Source organism: Furipterus horrens, unplaced genomic scaffold (assembly GCF_987537825.1).
Source record: "Furipterus horrens unplaced genomic scaffold, mFurHor1.1.pri manual_scaffold_6, whole genome shotgun sequence".
Lineage (NCBI taxonomy): Eukaryota > Metazoa > Chordata > Mammalia > Chiroptera > Furipteridae > Furipterus > Furipterus horrens.
In genome coordinates, this window is record NW_028327176.1 from 192,349,216 (window position 1) to 192,362,598 (window position 13,383).

Here is a 13,383-nt window from a genome sequence, read left to right on the forward strand (position 1 = left end):
GCGCAGACAGGCCGGGGTGCGGCTCCGTGCTGAGCAGATTCCCTGAAATGGACGGGATCCCAGCGTCTTCGAGGACAGACAGGAAGAGCCCTGGAAAGGTCTGCAGTGTTGCCTGGAGACGAGCAGATCCCTCTCCAGGCTTCCTATAGAAAGCCCGGGACGTACTGGAGACAGAGACAGAAACCAACGCAGGAGGACTGGTGAGGATGTTCGGGGACAGCCGATCTGGGGGCCGGGACCAAGGGCAGGCAGTGGCCGATCCCGCCCTGGGACAGGGAGAGCGGCTGCCGCTGGGGTGCCGGGAGGGGAGACCGGAACGCGAGGCCGAGCTCCAGGGCCTCTGCTGGGTGCGCCGAGGGAGGGCTGAGTCCTCCGCAGCAAGCGCCGGACTGACAGGAAAAGCCAAGACAAAGGCGAGGCCTTGGCAGGTCTGAGAAAAGGTTCCCATCAGTGGCTCCCACCGGGGTCTTTCCCAGGGGAAAGGAGCCCCTGAGCAGGGCAGCCCATCTGGGAACGAGGGTGCGCACATTCTGCAACCTGACTCACTCCGCAGCTCCCGGGGCCCGGCCGGCAGCGCTCCCAGCCAGGAGCCCGGTGCACGCCGGTGCGGCACCCACCTTATCAGCTGCCTGGCAGCCTGCCAGGTGGTCACCGCCCCTTCCCCCCAGACGGCAACCGGGAGCGGCACCTGGATTTCTGAATTGTCTTCTTTTGCACTCACCGTGTCTCCACCAGATGAGGACAACCCTACCATCCCCCCACCACCCACAGGCGCACAGCTGTTTACCAAAGGACTCTGACGAGCCCCCACGCACGCGTGTGGGTATGGGGAGGGAGGCCCGGTTGGCTTACCTCCTCTTGGGCTCCAGGAAGAGCAGACAAATGTAAAGGATGATGAATGACAGCGGCGGCCCAGGACAACCCTTACACACTTGCAATCTTCAGAGGAGCTGGTAACCAGAGGCCCGCCAAAGCCGCGTGGCGCTCAAGCCTCAAAACAGCGTCCTAACCCCCTTTGCAAGGGACCCTGGGGAGGCCAGCATTAGGACCGTCTCCCTTTTAAAATGTTTATAATCCAATCAAATACAGATGAGAGAGGTGGAGAAGTCCCTGGGCTGACACGGTTCATGGGGGACAAGAATTCCAAGTGACCTAAGGGGCTACAGAAACTCCCAAACAGGAGCACGAAGGTTCCAGTTATGTGCCTCGGCCTTCTGCTGACTTGTGTGGTGTCCCGTGTCCCCACTGGCCCCAGAGGTCGCTTTGGGGAAGGCCACGCCGCTGCCATCAGAGCTAGTGCACGTCCGTGTTGGGGACTCGAGAGAGGAAAGGCACTCAGAGGACCTGGGCGCTTCGTGCGGGGCTGGCAGCTGGGCTCTGAATGCAGAGCAGACTCTCACGTCGTTCCCATTCCCGGGGCAGGACTTTCAGACCTAACGGAAGTGGAGGGCACACGGTACAATATACAGGTGACACGTCACAGACATGTGCACCGGACACCGATGTGATCTTATTAACCAATGTCAGCCCAATACACTTGTTAAAAATAAATCTTTTAAAAAATTCTAAGTTGAAAGAAAAAAATGAATGAAAACCTAAAGATGTGGGCATCTGGGGGGAGGGGGGACTTTGTTATTTGTTATAACAGGAAAGAACGGGAAACACCCCTGGCCGGTTGGCTAGAGGGTAGGATGAAAGGTCAGGCAGATTGTGGCCGTGACATGGGGACAGTTGTTCCCTGTCTTCAGCCGGGTTTCTTCCACAACCGATAACGTGGACAGGTTGCATCCCTGTTGGCAATCAGCGTTCCTGTGTTACTCTGAGGTGCCAAAGGTCCCCATGCAGTCACACGGTCGAGGGGCCGGGCACACAGCACGGGCCACAGTGGCCGTTTGAGTCTGGGAAATCAGCACTCGCACCCACGCCCAGATTTCCAGGAGCTCGAGAGCATCAGTGTGACAACGTGCTGAGCAGCGTCCTCACAAAACCTGTGCCCTTGGAAACCCCTCCCGGGAGGAAAAAAAAAAAAAAGCATAACAAGGACGTCGAAGTGACCGATCATTTGGCAACTTGTCATAATCCTTGTCTTAGAAATCGAAACCGAGTCTAGAAGGTTATTTTTATGCATCTGTCTTGCTTGTGCATCTTCTCATACCTGAGCATCTTGATGCTGCCGTCTGTCCTCAACACAGCCGTCAAGAAAAAGCCTCGTCTGTCTGTCTCCCACGCCGGCCCCAGGTGCTCCTGGGGGCAGGGCTCTGAGGGCCGGCAGCGCACTGGGAATGCCCGGAGGGAAAGCGGCCGCAGAAGTCGCGGGACGGAGGGGAGGGCTCCCAGGCGCAGGGCTCCGTGCGTCCATCAGAAACAGCCCTGGAGAGAAACGGGGGGTGGCCGGGCTCCTGTTCCCCCAGCCTGCACGGCAAAGGCTCCGCTGTTTCCCCATTAAATGCTCCTCTCTACAGACCCACTAACAGAGTAAGGCATTTCTCTCCGAGTCAGAATTGCTATTATCTGAGATGAGCGATGGATTATTGAGTTCAATTGGCTGATATTTTGCCCGAGGATTTTGCAGCCACATCCCAGACTGAGATGAGCCTGCGTTGCCTTTGGAGGTCGTCCGAGCCTCACAAGTGCAGCTGCGCGCGCTGTCCGTTTTCTGCGACGCGGACAATGACATTATTTTTCCTTAAGCGACTGTGGGATTCACCAGTGCCACAGCACGGGCCTCAAGTTTGTGCTTGGTTTTTTCCTTTGCGGGAAGGTTTTTAAAGCAGGTGTTCAGTTTATTTAATAATGGTAAGACTGTTTAGTTTTCTATGTCCTCTTAAGAAAATAACTGTGTAGGAATCTGGCCATTGTTGCTAGTGAGGAGTCGTCTGCCTGTCCAGCGGCCATTCCTCCTGAGGGATCGTCTGTGCTCTCTCACTCCTTGAAGACCTCCCCTCCGTCTGCTGTTCTTTTATTCCTCCGGCAAGTCTTCGGGACCCTAGGTCTGCAGGTTGGTGTCTTTCCTGAGTCCTGGAATTTTTAAATTGTTTCTTCGCATGTTGCTTCTCCTCCACTCTCTCCACCACTCCAGCTGGAACTGTGAGTAGACATGTGCTGGCCTCTCCTGCCGTGGTCTCTGCCCTTTAACTGCTACGCAGCTCGTCGCTTTGTCTTCTGTGCTGTGTTCTGCATAACGCTTTTGACCTATAGAGTGTCCTAATTCTGTCTTCAGGTGCGCCGCTTTAACTCACTTGTTGCATATTTACTTTTTATTATATTTTTCACTCTAAAACCTTTATTTCAGTTTTTATCAAACACCACTGACTCATTTTCATAGTCTCCTATTCCTTAGTCTTAATTTAAAATTTCTTTTTAAAATTTACTCAGCCTGCCCTGACCGGTGTGGCTCAGTTGTTTGGGTGTCGTCTTGCAGAGGGAAAGGTCACCCATTCCATCCTCAGTCAGGGCACATGCCTGGTCTGGGGGTTCAGACCCCAGTTGGGGCACAAACAAGAGGCAACCCAACTGATCGATGTTTCTCTTTCTCTCTTTCTCCCTCCCTTCCCCCTCCCTAAAAATAAGTAAACAAGATCTTTTTTATTTTTTAAAAGTTTACGCACCATATTAATCATGTTTGTTACATTTTGATTGTGTCTGATAATTTTTATTATCTCAATTCCTCACGAGTCCGAGTCGCGTGGCTCTTGCTTCTACTGGTTCTCGTTCATGGTTCTGGTTTCCACACCACGAAACAAAAAGTCACGTTTATAACGAGCATGTTCTCTGCCTGATGGTGTCACCGCTTGTAGTAACTTTGAAACAGAAGTCTGCTGCTTGGTTGTTTCTTCAGGAAGGTCCGTGTTTCTTTCCCTCTGTTCAGGGAGCTGCGGTTCCATTCTCAGTCCTCTGAGTCGGTGCAACATGGCCGCGTGCCCTCCGCCTCCCCGAGTGAAGGAAAAGGGAGAAGGTCGAACGTGAACCCTGAGGGCGATGCTGTGGGGGCGAGCCGTCCGCCGCCCCCGGGAACGTGGGCTCTCGGCCAGTTGCCCTTACGTACGGAGGAGCTCGGAGACGACGCATTCCCGTCCTCCTGCCGCTGTCCCGGTCTCGCCGTCTCTCCAGGCTGCTGACCCACCCAGCGCTGCAGCCCCTCAGCCCCCATGACCTTCACCCCCAGTTCAAGGGCAGCAGAGCTCCGTCTCTGCCCTGGGGCAGCATGTGCATGTGTGCCTGCATGCCTGTGCATGCGTGTGCAGGAAAACCACCATCTCTGCCGCAACTGGCATGAAAAGCCAAAGCAGCTGGGGCTTGTCCGTGTGCATCTGCTGTGTGTCGGCTTGAAGTGAGTCCCTAAAAACACCTAGGATCCAGCAGAACCTGGCGACTGCCCAGGAAACTGACTAGGGGACAGTGGGCGTCAGGCGAACCTGTCCTCGGTGAAGGGCGCACACCCAGTGCCCAGAAGTACAGCCTCCGTGGCTCTTTGAAGGGCAGGAAGCAGGGCCAGCCCTCCACGGGAGGAATGCCAGCTCCTCCGCGTCACCAGCGGGCAGAGTGCCCGGCTCTCCCACGCCCCAGGCCCCTGCCCTAGGCTCGGCGGCGTGTTTATGGTAAGGGTGCAGGGTGGTCACACTTTCCCCAGAGTCGCAGCCAGCCTCTCCGTGCCCTGGTCCCCACACCGAGACCCAGACGGAGACACAGTCAGCATGGCTGTGCCACGCTGTCAGCCTTCCTCCCAGCGGTGATCACGGCGCACAGGCAGCCCTCCCTCGGGCCTCGGACTGTCACGTGCGGTCTCAGCCAGTCCTGCGCGGCCCCTCGCCCGCGGCCCCTGGTCTGAGACAGAGCGTCCCTGTGTGGCGCCCAGACAAGGAGGACCCCGGGCGGACCTCAGCCCGGACCTCCAGGGCCGCGTCTGACCCCGGCCGCCCTCCCTGCAGTCGGCCGGGGTAGCAGCAAACTGAGAAAAGCAAACGGCGGGCTGTGAGGCCCGGCACGCCCTGGACACACACGCCGCCGTGGGGGTGCCCGCGGTGCGCCCCGCACGGCCCGCCTCCGGCCGGAGTCCACGCGGGAACGGCCACGGCGCCCTCTGTGAAGAAAGCGGGACAGAGCCCTGCTGTGCGCACCCGCGTGCGGGCGGAGGCCACGGAGTTTGCATGAAGCGTGGGGGACCCAGCCGCTCCAACGGCCCCCGAAACCGCACTGGCCTTTGACCCTCGCGGAGCATGAAAAGTAAAAACTAGCCTGAAAGGGGCCCACGCCCAGACAGCTCGGGGCTGAGGGGGGCCTCTGGGTGGGCCGAGGACGGCCACGGCCCGGGAGCGCTGTGCTCCGACCTGAGTCCCTGACGTGGCCCCGGGCGTCCTCGGCGGGCTGTCCGAAGGAGGAGGGACAGGCACGGCCTCAGGAGCCTCCCCAGGGCCCAGAACACAGTCCGCATTCACTAGCCGACACCTCTCTCTCGATGCTGAGGACAGACATTTGTCACCACGCTGTCTTCTGCCCTCCCTTCGCCTGCACCCTGGGCTACCCGGCACGGTGGGGACAGAGGCAGGAAGACAGTCTCTTGTGGAGAATTCCCTTCAGCCTCCCTCAGCCCCAGAGCCCGGGGACCCGTGGGGCTACCTTTGGCTCAAATGATGGGCCTTGCAGTGACAGTCACAGGGAAGTCCCCTCCATATAACACCTGCAGCGGCCCCATGACAGCTCTGTGAGAACTGGAGTAATGATTGTCACCACCAGGTGATTTCTGAGGACCCAGACTCCAGAGCCAACAAGACAGCTTCCCAACATCCCATCTGCCAAGGGTGCCCTGGGCTGGGGGCTTCCTCCTTCCTCTCCTGGTGCTGCTGGTGGGGCCGCCCCGCTGAGGCAAAGCCTGGGGGAGCCCCTGCACGGCCCCGGGGGGGCTGGAGCAGGCAGGGCACAGGAGGTACAGGGGCCAGCGCAGGAGCCCCAGGTGGGCGGAGGCAGGTGCCCGGGGCCCCGTGGGCCATTTGCCTCTGTACTCAAGGAGCGGCCGACAGCAAACACCAAGGCAGAAACAAACACGGCCTTGATCAGCGCCTGGGAACAGCTGTGTGACAAATTGCTTTTCTTGGAAAAGTACTCACGCCGAGGGGAGGATCCACAGTAATTAGAAGACCTGCCTTTGAGGCACTCCTAGAGCTCAAGCAGCTGAAGAATGTAACTTGAGGAAGGGCAGTTTTGGCCCCCGTGTAGGCTGGACCTAGTGAGTGAAGGCGCTAGGTCTGGAAGGCTTCCTGGAAGAGGCGGTCACTTCGTGGACAAGAAGGGGAGGTAAAGGGAGTGGGTCAAACCAGTCCCAGAGGAGGAAATGCTCCTGTTGTCTGTTCGTAGGCTGGAGTGCAAAGGCGAAAAGAAGCCAGCAAACACCTGTATTTCAGCCAGAGAAGCGGACAACACGCAGGTTGGGGGGGCGTGGGTGCCTCCTGAAGGCTCGTCTTAACGCCGTGAGCAGCTTCTCGTGTTGCTAGACCCGGTCTTGGGCTGAGCAGGGGGCGGAGCAGGGCCACCGGAGCCCGAGGCCAGCGGCCCGATGGCCAAGGCTTTGGGGCACCTCCCCTGTGCTCAGGTCTGGGGCTCATGCCCCCTGGGGTGTCGCCGGGCACCTCGGTTAAAGCTCAGTGAGGACACTTTCCCCTCGTCACCCTCCGCTTGGCCCGGGAATGGAGCCCTCGGTGCCGGAGGAGACATCACCCCCAACGTGGTGGGCCCTCTGCCTGGTTCCAGCGAACACGGACTTTGCTCACAGTTTGGCCGCAGACGTGCCAAGTTCTCCAGAGACATTTTCCAAACGGGTTTTCCTTACTCTCGAAGCCTCTGAAGCCTGCAGGTCTTTACCTCCACGGTGTGATGCAAAGTAAAGGAGAAACAAAGCAACTCAGGGTTTTTGAAAATATGGTCTTTTGTCTTTTTAAACTTAAAAAGTTCAGTTTCATCAGCTACCAAAGTGGAGAGGATGTTTGCTAAGCACACACATTAAGTTTTCTAAAGCGCTCCAAGCAACCGGGGGCCCGGACACCGTGGTCACTTTGGATGTCGCCCTTGGGGGGCCACGAAGCCCCCAGCTGCTGCGCCTCCAGGGCAGGAAACACGGTCAGTGGAGGAACGGGGACAACCTGGCCATCGGCGTCTCATCCAGACCCGTGTCCCTGTCATTGTTTGGGTTGCTTTAATCCAAGCACAGAGAAAAGTTTGAAGACATCCAGCCGATTTCTGATCAGGACAGCCAGCCACGGGAGACCAGGGCCCCCGGGACCTGCCGCGGCCCCCCTACCCCCCTCCCCACATGGGAAGCTTCAGACCGGCGGCTGCGTTTGCATTTCCGAGGCCAGACCACACTTCCCGACACACTGCCGTTTCCCCGACTGTCAGAGCTGATTAAAGGGGGACAGCAATGACTGACGCCCCTAAATTGCAACAACAAAGGACCAGTTTCCCTCTTCAATCAACGCCGCATGGCCGCCTGATTCAAATGCTAATGGTCGGGGCCGAATTGGTCTCTCCAAGAGGGAGACACTTTTCTCTGCAAATTGCACCCCTTTGTGACAGAGGTGGTCAGGGGTGCGGCCAGCTCTGGCTGTGGTTTCTGGGGAGCGAGGCCTTCAATCTGAAGAAGCTGTGCCTCAGAGACTCTCGTCTCCTGGGAACCGCACTCACCCGTCACATACGCAGGGAGACCCTCGGCAGACCTGGCGCAGCGTTTGGAGTCTTTGTAGCGAAAGACCCCGGTTTTAGTGGGCTGCCCCCACCTTAGCTCACCCTAACTCCGAGGTGGCCTTGCTTCCTGGGCTCTAAAGCAAGAAAGCCCCTTCTCAGCCCTGAGGGCCAGGTCCCCCCAATCCTCTCACCAGCCTGGGCACCCTCAGGGAGCTGGACGGCAGACCTGGGGCCAGCAGATTCAAGGTCAGGTCTCACCACCTGGGCATGGCCTGTGCACACTGGGCACCTGTTCAGTCCCAGGGCACAAGGAAAGGCCCCCAGAGTCCAGCCCCTGGGAACCTGGAGTCTGTGACCTGCCCGGGTCAGTGTGGGGCACACTGCTCAGCGGTGATGCCACCGCACGCCGGTGCCCGCTGCGATGTCGGTCCCTCCTGCCCGTGGGCGCGTGTCTGCTAGGAGCAAGGCCGGTCTCACATTTGTATGAGTGTGACGCTTTCACAATGTTCCGTCCCCAGGGAGCTGTGACATGCCCTCACGACTCCCCCTCCCTGCCCCCCGTCCGCACTTTACCCCCAACACCCTGACCAGCCCCAAGCGCGGGCGACCCCGTCTAGTGTGAGGTTTGTAGGGCGCCGGTTCCTCCCTCAAGGATGAGACTTACACGCGCTTCTCTTACTGGGGAACAGTTCTGAAACCAGCCTGTAGGGTGGGGCTTCTGTCACACATCTGTGCAGAGACTGTGACTGTCACCAGCAAAGACCCTGAAAGTGGGCCTCGCGGGAGTCCCAGGAGCTCCCCTCGGGGAGGACGCCGTGTGAGCGCGGGCATCAGGGGCACCGACCTGGGCACGCGAGGCAGGCCTGACCTCGGGAGTCCCCTCCTCCTCTGGTTCGCAGATAACCTTGACCTGAAGGAAATGCGCTGTTTCCCATTCATCCCTTCATGTCTCACCTCTGCAGCTGGAGTTCAAGGCCATCTGGCCCGGGGCCCACCTCTGTGACTCTCCGGCAGAGACCAGCGTGCGGCACACAGAGGTGGGACTGTGTTGCTTCCATGACATGTAAATCCAGCACGTTCTCGCCCTGGTTCACGTTTATAACGCTTCCGGATGCGTGACAACATTCTGAGCAGGCTGTCAGCACGCAGACGGTGTGATTAGTCCACAGGGTTGCGTGGGACAGAGGCCCGAGGCCGGAGCCCGAGGCAACACGTGAGCTTATTCAACGCAGCGGAACGGAGGGCGGTGTCAGGGACAGTGTTTGAGAGAATATTTTTAAAATCCCAACATAGTGACAAAAATGACACCACTCTAAGGAAACGAAGAGAAATTATTTCTTAAAAACTACAGAAAGAGCTAGAAGTCTAACGTCAAACGCCGCGGGGTCCCCAGTGGCAGAGCAGCTGGGCGGGGCAACGTCAAACTCGTACACGGACTGAGAAGCGAGAGGTCGCGTGGGCGGAGGGGGAGGGGCTGGGAGGCGGCCGTGCCCGTCGAGTCTGCAAAGCCCCGGAGGGGACGGTGTCCGGGAAGGCAGGGCGCGCTCCCCAGGAGCTGGGGTCACCACCCGTCCTTCAGTGTCACGTCGGCCAAATGTCATGGGCACCAAGAGTCACAAGCAGGCTGCCGAGTCAGGGCTCCCCATGTTTGCTTGATCATCAGAACCACGGGACTTGTCCGAGGAACGTAACAACAGTGCAGGTTCCTGGGCCCCACAGACCCCATGAATCAGTCTTGGGAGGAAGACCCAGGGCCATTGCACGTTTTTACCGGGTGTCCCAGTGACCGCGCTGACCCGGCCCACTCGGGACGTGCACATAGCGCGTGCTGCTCCGGAAGAAACCAGAAACCAGGACAGAGGCCCCCCCACATGCACACGCCCTGCCATTATCTTCTCCTCTGGGCCTCGTCCCGCAACGCAAAAGGTCACCCGTTGGATTCCCAGTCGGGGCACGTGCCCAGGTCTCGGGTTCGGTCCCAGGCACGGGAGGCAGCCAATCAATGTTTCTCTCTCACATCGATGTCTTCCTCCCTCTTTTCCTTCCTCCCTGCCCCTCTCTCATATAAATAAATAAGTAAAGCTGGGCTACCCCAGTAACAAGATTTGCTGCATACATGAAAGGCCTAGGGGTGTGTGGGGGTGTGTGTGTGTGTCCAGGTTAGTTAGCCCCGGGCCCCGGTGTCTGGTGCTGGGTTTGATGTCCTCAGCGACCCCGTAAGCTGGGTGCCAACGTCCTCACGTCCCCGACAGCACAGGTGGAGCAGGGAGCAGGGAGGGGCTGACAGGCGGCCTCATGGCCCAGCATGCGTGTCCAGGGTTTTGCGGACAGGGCCCGTGTCCCAAGCATGACACGTGGTTTTGGGAAAAGGCAGACAGATGGCAAAAGCCACCTCGCTAGAGCGAAGTCTTCGAGCTCAGTGAAAAGAAGGACGGGTCTGTCTGTTTCCAAAGAGCAGCAGTCCAGCCTGCGTGGCAACCCCGAGAGTCGCGCTGGCCTGATGAAGGTGTCACTGGACGTGGGACCGGCCCACAGTGCCCACTCGGCACAGAAGATGTGATATTCTGGAAAACGTGCATTTTGCTTTAGCATTCATCACGTTTCTCCCTCTCTATGGCCCTTATAAATACTGCATCACAATCGCCAACGTCAGAAAAGTCTCCAAGGTAAGTGCTGACGCCGGTTGAGGTGACATCTGTTGATTTCCTCCAGCCTTGCCCCCTCCCCGGGGGTGCGTGCCTTTCCCCCCCACCCCCACCCCACGGCGTTCTGGGACCATAACCAGCCGCCCACGGCCCTCCCCTCGTGGTCTGGACGAGGCTGGGCTGAGAGGAGAGAAAACGAGGCGGGAACACAAAGCGAGGCGGGAGGGAGAGGGGGCGTCCTGAGGAGACACGGGGGCTGGACACAGCCGCGCCCACCCCACCGCCTCTCCCTGGGGTCCACACCCAGGTCCCAGCCCCTCACCAGCCTCGCGCCAGAGTCCGGCTCAGGTGTGCCACCCACATAGGGCTCCCTGGCTCCCTGGCTCCCTGCTGCCACTCCCCATCATCACAGTCTCCAGGAGCAGGCGTTTAAATCACAAAGGGCATCACAGTGGCGACTTTCATTTGCTGAGATGCCTCCTGCCCGGGGAGCAGCTTCTCTGGGGGTCACGCCGGCCAATGAACTGCAGCCGCTGCGCTCACGGACCCCCTCGGGTGCGGGCGTATTTGGGTCGTGACTCGGAGCCGGGGGAGAGGGTGCTGTCCGCGGAGATCAGTGACTGAATCCGTCTCTGTGCGCTGGGAACGTGTTCCGCGGAGACGTTTGACTCAGCTGGAGTTCCCGTGTTTTACGGAGGCATCCCCAATTCTATGTATCGGCGCTCTTCCTCTTCCTCCTCCTCATCTTGGTCTTGCTCCGTCAGCCCTTCCCCGCCCTTCCCATCTCTTCTGCTGCTTCTCCTCCCTCATCAGTCCCCACCTGGCGACTGGACATGAGCTCAGGGGGGAGCCGGCTCCTCCTCGGGTCCCTCCGAGCCCCCGGGGTGCCCAGGAGCTGGGAACATGCCCCTTGTGGGTCAGCCGCCCGCAGGTGACACCTATAGCTGCCGGTGATGTGGCCGCGATGGCCTCCGGTCGGTTTTGGGATTCCGATTACGGGACCCATTCCCCAGAAGACACAGCAATTCTAAGCCGGGCACCACAACCAAGCTTCAGACTACGGGAAGGAAACCCCGAAGGACTGAGAGGAGAAAGAGATGGAGCCACGATTCATCGTAGCTGAGGATTCCCTTCCCGTCTCTCAGCCACTGAGAGACCCTCTGGACAGAAAGCCAGGGGGCGGCACAGAACTAAACACCAACCGGCGGCCGGGTGGGATTCGTGTGGATGGAGCTCACCACCCAAGACCGGCAGAAGGTCCATTTCTTAAGCACCCAGGGAACACCCGCCGAGGCAGGCCGTACCCTGGGCCACACGTTCCTTGAACAAATTTTAAAGAACCAAACTCATAATGAAATTGTACTAGAAACCAGTAACACGAAGACAAAGGAAAATCTTCAAACATGGACAGCAGCCAACACACTCCTAAATAATCCGTGGGCCCAAGGGGGCGTCTCAAAAAATCTTATCATATATTGAACTGAATGAAAATGAAAACACAACTTAGCAAAATTCGCAAGACGCTCCCTGACCGGTGTGGGGGCTCAGTGGCCTGGGTGTCACCCTGCAAACCAAAAGGTCATGGGTTCGATTACCCATCAGGATACACGCCTGGGCTGCAGGTGCAGCGGGACACATACAAGAGGCCACAGAGGATGCCTCTCTCACACAACGTTTCTCTCCCCTCCGTTCTTCCTCCCTTCCCTTCATTCTAAAAAATAAATAACTTTTTTTTTTTTTAATTTGTGAGCAGAGCCAAGAGGGAAGCTGATAACACTGAATGCATACATGAAGAATAAAGAAAAATCTTAAATAAGCTTTCTAAGTTCTTACTTCACACAGCTAAAAAAAAAAAAAATAGCAACATAAATCCAAAGGAAGCAGAAGGGAGAAAATAGTAATGATAATAGCATAACTCAATAAAATCAAATACAGGAAAACAATATAAAAATCAGTGAAACAAACAAAGAAAAAACAATAAATCTATAAGCCTCTAACAAGACTGGCAAAACTAAAAGCAGATAAAAACCACCGAGTCAGGGACGACACAGGAATATCGCCCCAAGTCCTCCAGACATGAAATAATAGGGGACATTCCGCACTTATACTCACAAATGTGACAACTTAGAAGAATGGCAGCTTTCCTCCAAACCCAGAAATTACCAAACCTCGGCCGCGATGAGAAGGACAGCCTTATCGGGTTAGGAGTCTTGTAACCATGGAAGAAGTTGAATTTTGACATTTCCAGACCCATGTGACTTCACAAGGCAATTTTAACTAACCTTTAAGGAAGAATTACCACAAAACTTTATGACAATCTCTTCCATAAAATGCATGAGGAAGAAATGCTTCCGGGCTCATTTTATGAGGCTGATATTAAGCGGGGGAAGAAAGCACAGTCCCAGAAAGTAACTATCTCAGAAATGCAGACACAAATTCTCAACAAAAGACTAGCCAATCGGGTCCAGCGAATACCCAGCAGGCGAGCAGAACAGCAGGTGTGCAAGGCTGGCTCAATCCTCAAAACCAGCTCTGGCAAACCGCCCTGTGGACAGGCCGACAGTCCGTGGCTGCAGAAAAGGCACCTGACCAGGTGCTGTACCCCGTCACCTATGACCGGTCTCTCCAAAAACTAGGAACACAGGGGCACTTGCTCAGCCTCGTGAACCACATCTGCGCAAAGCCCACAGCCAGGACTGTTGTCGGGGGTAACACAGAATGCATCACAAGGCAGGGGTGTCTGCTCACACCCTCTCACTCAGCAGAGTACTGGGGGGTCTCGTGCCATAAAAGAAAGAGGGAAAAAAAGAACATAAGAGCCACAGAAACCTGAAGGGAAGAGATAAAATTACCTTTATTGCAGATGATACAGTGGTCTATGTAGAAAATCTCAAGCGATCTCCAGAAACATCTAGATATGGACCTCAAACTTGTCATAAAAAATTAACCCAAAATGGGTCACAGACCTCAATGCAAAATGCAAAACTATAAAACTTCCAGAAAATAACACAGGAGAAAATCTAGGTGACCTCAGTCTGGCGATGAGTTTTTAAAATACTACAGT